The following is an 8,104-nucleotide window of genomic DNA, read 5'->3' as shown; positions in this document are numbered from 1 at the left end:
AGCTGAGGTAACAAGCTAAACGTCTAAGTCCACATGGAACTACTAGTGAGACTGAAGTCTCTCTGTAAAAACATAAATTAAGAAAACGTGAGTACAAATGTACCCAGCAGGACTTACATCAGAACTAGCTATATATGCATCAGTACCAACAAATGGGTGGTGGAGTTTAACTGTAGCAAGCCGGCTTTGACTCATGGCTATCCCGAACTACGACTGCAAGTAACTCTTTTGGGGTGGTGCACACGAGACACATATTCACCAATCAATACACAACCATGAATCCTCTCCCGTCTCACTACAAGAATGCCATCCATAGCACTCATGCTTATCTTGCGCATTTAGAGTATCCACTTTCACTTGTCTATGAACTGTATAGGCAACCAAGTAGTCCTTTACCGCGGACATGGCTATTTGAATAGTTTTGTTACCCTACAGGGGTGTACTTCTTCACACACGCTCTCACCACTTATCGCCATTTACATGACATGTACTCGACAACCTTCAAGTGGTAGCCCAGCGAGGGTGTCGGCCATGACCTGACTAACCACACAACTCCCTAGTCCAGGTTTATTGCCTATTCAGGTTCCATCCACAGGGAATCCGGCCGAGGTTTCCACTACGGCCCCGGACGATGTGTGAAGGGTTCCCAGGTCACCAAACGGGTGACTCGGTAAACCGGGCCACGTGCCTACCGCATCACAGCCCACCCCTCTGGTCAGTGTTGTGCACGGCCTCTAGCATACTAGAAACACCAGAAACTACTTATAACTCCTAGACAGAGGACAAGGCGCTTAATAAGTTGAGAGGGTCGATTGGTTTCGGGCCCAACACATGGTAGTAGCTGATCGTAAATCACATACACAGATCACAGTTCCTGAGGATGGTTCCAATGAAACAACCCCCATGTACCCCTACATGGCCTCTCATCGATAACTTTACCAAATCATGTTCACACACAGTAGGACATGTTCATCACCATTCCAATTCATCCCCGATGTATCGGACCTGACTCAACTCTAAGCAGTAGCAGGCATGACAAACAAGCATGAGTGAGTAGGCACATCAGGGCTCAAACAACTCCTACTCATGCTAGTGGGTTTCATCTATTTACTGTGGCAATGACAGGTCATGTAGAGGAAAGGGGTTCAACTACCACATCATGTAACAGATGAATCGTTGTTGTGCTAATGTAGTAAAACAGAGCAGGAACGAGAGAGTAGGATTGTATCGGAATGAACAAGGGGTTTTTTACTTGCCTGGCACTTTTGAAGATAGTATAGTTCTTCATCGGTGTCATTGATCTCATTGTCGGAACCACGTCTACAAAGAGGGGACAAATACCGGCAACAGAGAAGGAACACAGTTAATGCAATGCAACAGTATGACGCATGATCATGACATGGAAATATGCTGTGATTTGAGCTAATGCAACAAGCAATGGTTTAAATGAAGTTGGTTTGAACCCTAGGTTCAAAATCAAACTCCAGATGTAATTATTTAAATGCTATTTTATTGATTTGACCTGATCAGTAGGCATAAGTTGTTCAAACATGCGTGAAAATGGTACAGTTAAATAGATTGGATTTTTTTGATAATTTTCCATATATAAATTATTTCATTCTGAGCTACGGTTGTTTTTCCATGAATTTAGAAGTTTTAGGAATTTTCTGAAATAAATAAATCATTTCTGATTTATTTAAAATCCCAGAAAAGCTTTACTGTGTCAGGATGACATTGGTGTGACGTCAGCAAGTCAACAGGCGCGGTCCAGGTCAAACCTGACCAGTGGGACCCACTAGTCAGTGGCCCAGTGTCATTAGTGTCATGGACAGCTGAGTTTGGTCAATGACCACGTCAGCATGGTCAACTATGATGTGTGGGTCCCGCTGGGTTATAACTAATCTAAAGCTAGGGTTAATTAGGGTGTGGGGCCCATGTGTTAGTTAGCCAGGGGGTTAATTAGGGCGTCATCAGCCACTAATGACTGTGCCACGTCAGACGCATCGGCGATTAGCCGCGGGCGACCAAACAGAGCGGCGGAGGCGCTCGAGATTCACCGTCTGGCGACCGTTCGACTTGCGGTTTGCAGCTATGGGTTGCTGGCGCACACGCGCATCCAGCAGTGGCCATGGGAGGAAGCGAGGAGGACCGTAGCGGCAGTGGCGTCGAGCTGGGCGATAGCCGGAGTTTGGGCTCGGTCATGCGTGAGGCTACGATGCACGGAGGGGCTAGGTGAACTGCTCTACAGGCTCTTGGGAACTCCATGAGTTCAACGGCGTGCTCGGTTGTGACCGAATCAAGCCATGGCCACGACAGCGACATGGCTGACGACAGCAAGCTTCAGTTGTGGTGGGATGGCAGCTACAACATGAGTTTGAGCAGGGGACAGGGGGAAGAAGTAGCGGGGCTCATGGGGAGGTGGATGGTGCAGATGGCAGGGTCGGGGAAGCGTTGGTTGTCGCGAATTAACGATGGTGATAACCCACAAGTATAGGGGATCGCAACAGTTTTCGACGGTAGAGTATTCAACCCAAATTTATGGATTCGACACAAGGGGTTCCAAAGAATATTCTCGAGTATTAGCAGTTCAGTTGTCAATTCAACCACACCTAAAAGACTTAATATCTGCAGCAAAGTATTTAGTAGCAAAGTAGTATGGAAGTAACGATAATGGTGGCAAAAGTAACAGTAGTAGTTTGTATAGCAATCTTAATAGTGGCAATGGAAAAGTAACTAAGCAAAGATCAATATGTGAAAAGCTCATAGGCAATGGATCAATGATGGATAATTATGTCGGATGTGATTCCTCATGCAACAGTTATAACATAGGGTGACACAGAACTAGCTCCAGTTCATCAATGTAATGTAGCCATGTATTCCGAATATAGTCATACGTGCTTATGGAAAAGAGCTTGCCTGAAATCTTTTGTCCTACCCTCCCGTGGCAGCAGGGTCCTATTGGAACCTAAGGGATATTAAGGCCTCCTTTTCATAGAGTACCGAAACAAAGCATTAACACTTAGTGAATACATGAACTCCTCAAACTACGGTCATCACCGGGAGTGGTCCCGATTATTGTCACTTCGGGGTTACCAGAACATAACACATAGTAGGTGACTATTGACTTGCAAAATAGGATCAAGAACTCACATATATTCATGAGAATATAATAGGTTCAGATCTGAAATCATGGCACTCGGACCCTTGTGACAAGCATTAATCATAGCAAAGTCATAGCAACATCAATCTTAGAACATAATGGATACTAGGGATCAAACCCTAACAAAACTAACTTGATTACATGGTAAATCTCATCCAACCCATAACCGTCCAGCAAGCCTATGATGGAATTACTCACGCACGGCGATGAGCATCATGAAATTGGTGATGGAGGAAGGTTGAGAATGATGATGGTGATGGATTCCCCTCTCCGAAGCCCCGAAGGGACTCCAGATCCGCCCTCTAGAGAGAGATTAGGGCTTGGCGGCCACTCCGCATCGTTAAACACGATGAATCCTTCTCTCTGATTTTTTCCTCCACGAGGCAGGGGCGCCCTGCACCCTCGTGGACAGGGTGTGGGACCCCTTACGCTGATTCTTTCGCCAGTATTTTTTATAAATTCCAAAACATGTGTTCATAAATTTTCAGGTCATTCCGAGAACTTTTATTTCTGCACAAAAACAACACCATGGCAATTCTGCTGAAAACAGCGTCAGTCCGGGTTAGTTCCATTCAAATCATGCAATTTAGAGTCCAAAACAAGGTCAAAAGTGTTTGGAAAAGTAGATACGTTGGAGACGTATCAACTCCACCAAGCTTAAACCTTTGCTTGTCCTCAAGCAATTCAGTTGACAAACTGAAAGTGATAAATAAATACTTTTACAAACTCTATTTGATCTTGTTGTTGCAAATATGTAAAGCCAGCATTCAAGTTTTCAGCAAATATTATGAACTAATCATATTCACTATAGCATTTAGCTCTCATGTTTACTCATATCAATGACATAATCGAGTAGCGAGCAATAATAATAAATCTCGGATAACAACACTTTCTCAAAACAATCATAATATGATATAACAAGATGGTATCTCGCTAGCCCTTTCTAAGACCGCAAAACGTAAATGCAGAGCACCCCTGAAAATCAAGGACTGACTAGAAATTGCAATTCATGCAAAAAGAGATACATGCATAGTCATACTCAATGCAAATTAATAGTAATGCATGCAAATGACAGCGGTGCTCTCTAACTGGTGCTTTTTAATAAGAGGATGATGATTCAACATAAAAGTAAATAGATAGGCCCTTCGTGCCAGAGCTCGAGATTTGAAACAGAGATGAATAGTATTTTGAGTGGTATACTTTCATTGTCAACATAACAACCATGAGATCTCGATATCTTCCATGCTACACACATTATAGGCGGTTCGCAAACAAAATGGTAAAGTTTATACTCCCCCACCACCAACAAACATCAATCCATAGCTTGTCCGAAACAACGGGTGCCTCCAACTAACAACAATCCTGGGGGAGTTTTGTTTGCAATTATTTTGATTTGAGCATGGGACTAGGAATCCCGGTTACCATCCATTTTCTCATGAATGATGAGCAGAGTCCACTCATCTTGAGAATAACCCACCTAGCATGGAAGATATAGACAGACCTAGTTGATACATGAGTTATTCGAGCATAGAAAACAGAATTTCATTTGAAGGTTTAGAGTTTGGCACATACAAATTTACTTGGAACGGCGGGTAGATACCGCATATAGGATGGTATGGTGGACTCATATCGAATAACTTTGGGGTTTATGGAAGTGGATGCACAAGCAGTATTCCCGCCTAGTACAAGTGAAGGCTAGAGAGAGACTGGGAAGCGACCAACTAGAGAGCGACAACATTCATGAACATGCATTAAAATTAATCAACACTGAGTGCAAGCATGAGTAGGATATAATTCACCATGAACATAAATATCATGGAGGCTATGTTGATTTTGTTTCAACTACATGCGTGAACATGTGCCAAGTCAAGCAACTTGAATCGTTCAAAGGAGGATACCACCCTATCATACCACATCACAAACATTTTAATAGCATGTTGCCTCACAAGGTAAACCATTATAAACTCCTAGCTAATTAAGCATGGCATGAGCAACTATAATCTCTAATTGTCATTGCAAACATGTTTTATTCATAATAGACTGAATCAGGAATGATGAACTAATCATATTTACAAAAACAAGATAGGTCGAGTTCATAACAGCTTCTCTCAACTCAATCGGTCCATCATATATCGTCATTATTGCCTTTCACTTGCATGACTGAACAGTGTGGATAATAATAATAGTGCACGTGCCTTGGACTAAGCTAGAATCTGCAAGCATTTAATACAAGGGAGAAGAAAAGGTAACATGTGCTCTTGGTTAAATCAACAATAATGCATATAAGAGCCACTCAACATTTTCATCACGGTCTTCTCCTCTCTACCCGCAAAGAATAAGAAAAGAAATAAAACTATTTACACGGGAAAGCTCCCAACAAGAAAAAGAAGAACGGGAAATCTTTTTGGGTTTTCTTTTAATTACTACTACTGCAGGCATGGAAAGTAAACTAGCTACAACTATTTTTTTTGGTTTTCCTAAAGGTTTTTCGAGCACACAAGAAGAGGTCTTAGAAAAGAAAATAAACTAGTATGGATAGTACAATGAAAAAGTATGAACGCCGAAAACTGGCATGAGTGTATGAACATGAATGTAATGTCGGTGAGATATACGTACTCCCCCAAGCTTAGGCTTTTGGCCTAAGTTGGTCTATGGCCACTACTGGCCTGGTGGATTCCAAAGTTGTAGCTGGGATCGTACTGAGATGCAGCAGCTACTGCTTGTATAGCTGCCACTTGGAGGCGAGCCGCCTTCGTACTCCTCTCGTACTCATTCCCCTCCTCCCTGGTTATAACATATCTCCTTTTTGCCTAAAAGTTAAAGAAAGTAGGAGCAGTGAGGGCAACATGGACAGTGCGCTGTCCGTCGAACATTAGTCGATACTGGAGAAACTGTTCGTTCGTCTCAAGAAACTGATGGCGAACCATATCATTATAATCTAGGTAAGCAGGAGATAGCTCTATGTCATTTCCATGTATAGGCACATTAAGATAATTAGCTGCACAATTTGCATAAATTCCACCAAAAAAATCTCCACTTATACCGTTATGATGCGAACTTTGTGCACAAACGACCCCCAAGTTATATTGTTTATCACCTAATGCTGCACTTTTGAGGACACAGTCGGATCACGAGTTCCGGCAAAACCCTCAAGGTACGGACACTGGGGTGTGCGCGAAGATCTCCCCCTATCAATCCTGGTTCGGGCCACCATTGTGGTGTAATACCCTACTCCAGTGTGTGGTGGTGGATTGCCTCTTGGGCTGAGGATGAATAGTACAAGGGGAAGAACAGCCTCCTGAGGCAAGGTGTTCTTGTGCTCGGTGAACTTGTGGTTGTTCTGGTCTCTCTTGATCAGACGGATCTCTCCTCCCTAGCTATGGTGGTGGCTAGTATTATTTGTAGAGGCCCTGGTCCTCTCCCAAAATATTGAGCGGGAAGGGAGCCAACAACGGCCAATTTGAAAGGGGACAACTAGTACAACTTATCCTGACAAAAGCAGTCTTCGCCTGCAAAAGGCTCTGGTGGTGACGCCGTCTTGGGCTCCACGGCGACCTCCGTCTTTCCATCCTGCTGGTCTTGGTCTCGTTGCACCGATATGGAAACCTTTGCTTGACGCCTCGTTACTCCGCGCCTGCGTTTGTTCCCTTGGCACCAAAGAGGAAACAAGGACACTTTGCGTGCTAGCGCCCGCCTAGCGTCCTCCTGACGCTCGCCTGATCTCGATCGTCATGGCTCACGTCAATGGAACCTCGCGAGGTTTGCCTGGCCTAGATCTCTCCTCCCCTCGCGAGCCAGCCTGGTGAGGCCGCTCCTGAGGAGGTCTTGTGTCGTCCGCCTCGCGAGGCTTGGCCTCTCATGAGGGTCTCGAGTCCTTGATGGTGAAGATGGGCCGTACGGGCCCGCTCGGAGAGCCACGCCATGGGCCGCAAGCAGGCAAGTCTGGGGACCCCCATTCCTAGAACGCCGACAGTAGCCCCCGGGCCCAAGGCGCGCTCGGGCTTGGCTTCGAGGCGAAGCCAAAGGACAAGTGCATAGCGCCGCAGGCCCCAATAGCCTCCGGCCTTGGTCGACGCATGGTGGTTGATTGGACGTGGGCGTCTCCGCTTCCGCACGCTGCCTTGGAATCCGCCTGGCTATGCGGCCACCGCAACCTACACAGTTATTCTCCCATAGCCTGCGCCATACTTCCCCAATTCCTCTGCTTCCCCCGGACTCCGCTCCTCTTTCCAATCTAACTTGAGCTCTGCTCACTCCATCGCTACGGCACCGATGCAAGCGGATAAGGGGAAGAAGACTCTGTCTTCGGCTAGTGCACCCCCGGCCGCCGAGCCTGCAGTTGGCCGAACGCTGGTGCTCAATGATGAGGGCATGGGCAAGGTGCGTCCCATGCTCGCCTCCAGCTTCAATGAGTGGGGAAAGATGGTGGCTTGGCCAGCGTCTCGTGCTCATATTGACCTGGCGGCCACCGAGGTCCCATTCTTCATCGACGCCCCTTGGGCCGGCCTGGTCCCTCCTTTCTCCGCCCTCTTCAATGCTGTGCTTGCACATTATCAGATCCATATGCTGCACCTTGATCCTCAATTAGTGACCATTCTCGCTGTCTTCGCCTTTGTTTGCGAGGCCATGATAGGCATTGCCCCTTCAGTGGCCCTTCTCCGCCACTTCTTTTTCGCTGCACCTGATTGACCCCTAACAGAGCTCAGGATGCCTGAGCTTTCAGGCCGTGGCGGCGACGGCCGATGCAGGGATTGACTTTGAGTTCCCACCATCCATGAGTAGGTTTCGAACATGGTGGGAATTTGTTGATGTCGGAGTGCTCAGCCCCCTGCTCTCTTCTCTGTCAGCGCCCGCTATTCCCAGCTCCGGTTGGTGCAATCAAAGGCTTACCGATTCACGCCTTGCCCCTGTCTGGCTCAGGCTGAGGTGGCTCAAGGACCTTGA

Source organism: Triticum urartu, chromosome 5 (assembly GCF_003073215.2).
Source record: "Triticum urartu cultivar G1812 chromosome 5, Tu2.1, whole genome shotgun sequence".
NCBI lineage: Eukaryota > Viridiplantae > Streptophyta > Magnoliopsida > Poales > Poaceae > Triticum > Triticum urartu.
This window is presented reverse-complemented; position numbering follows the sequence as displayed.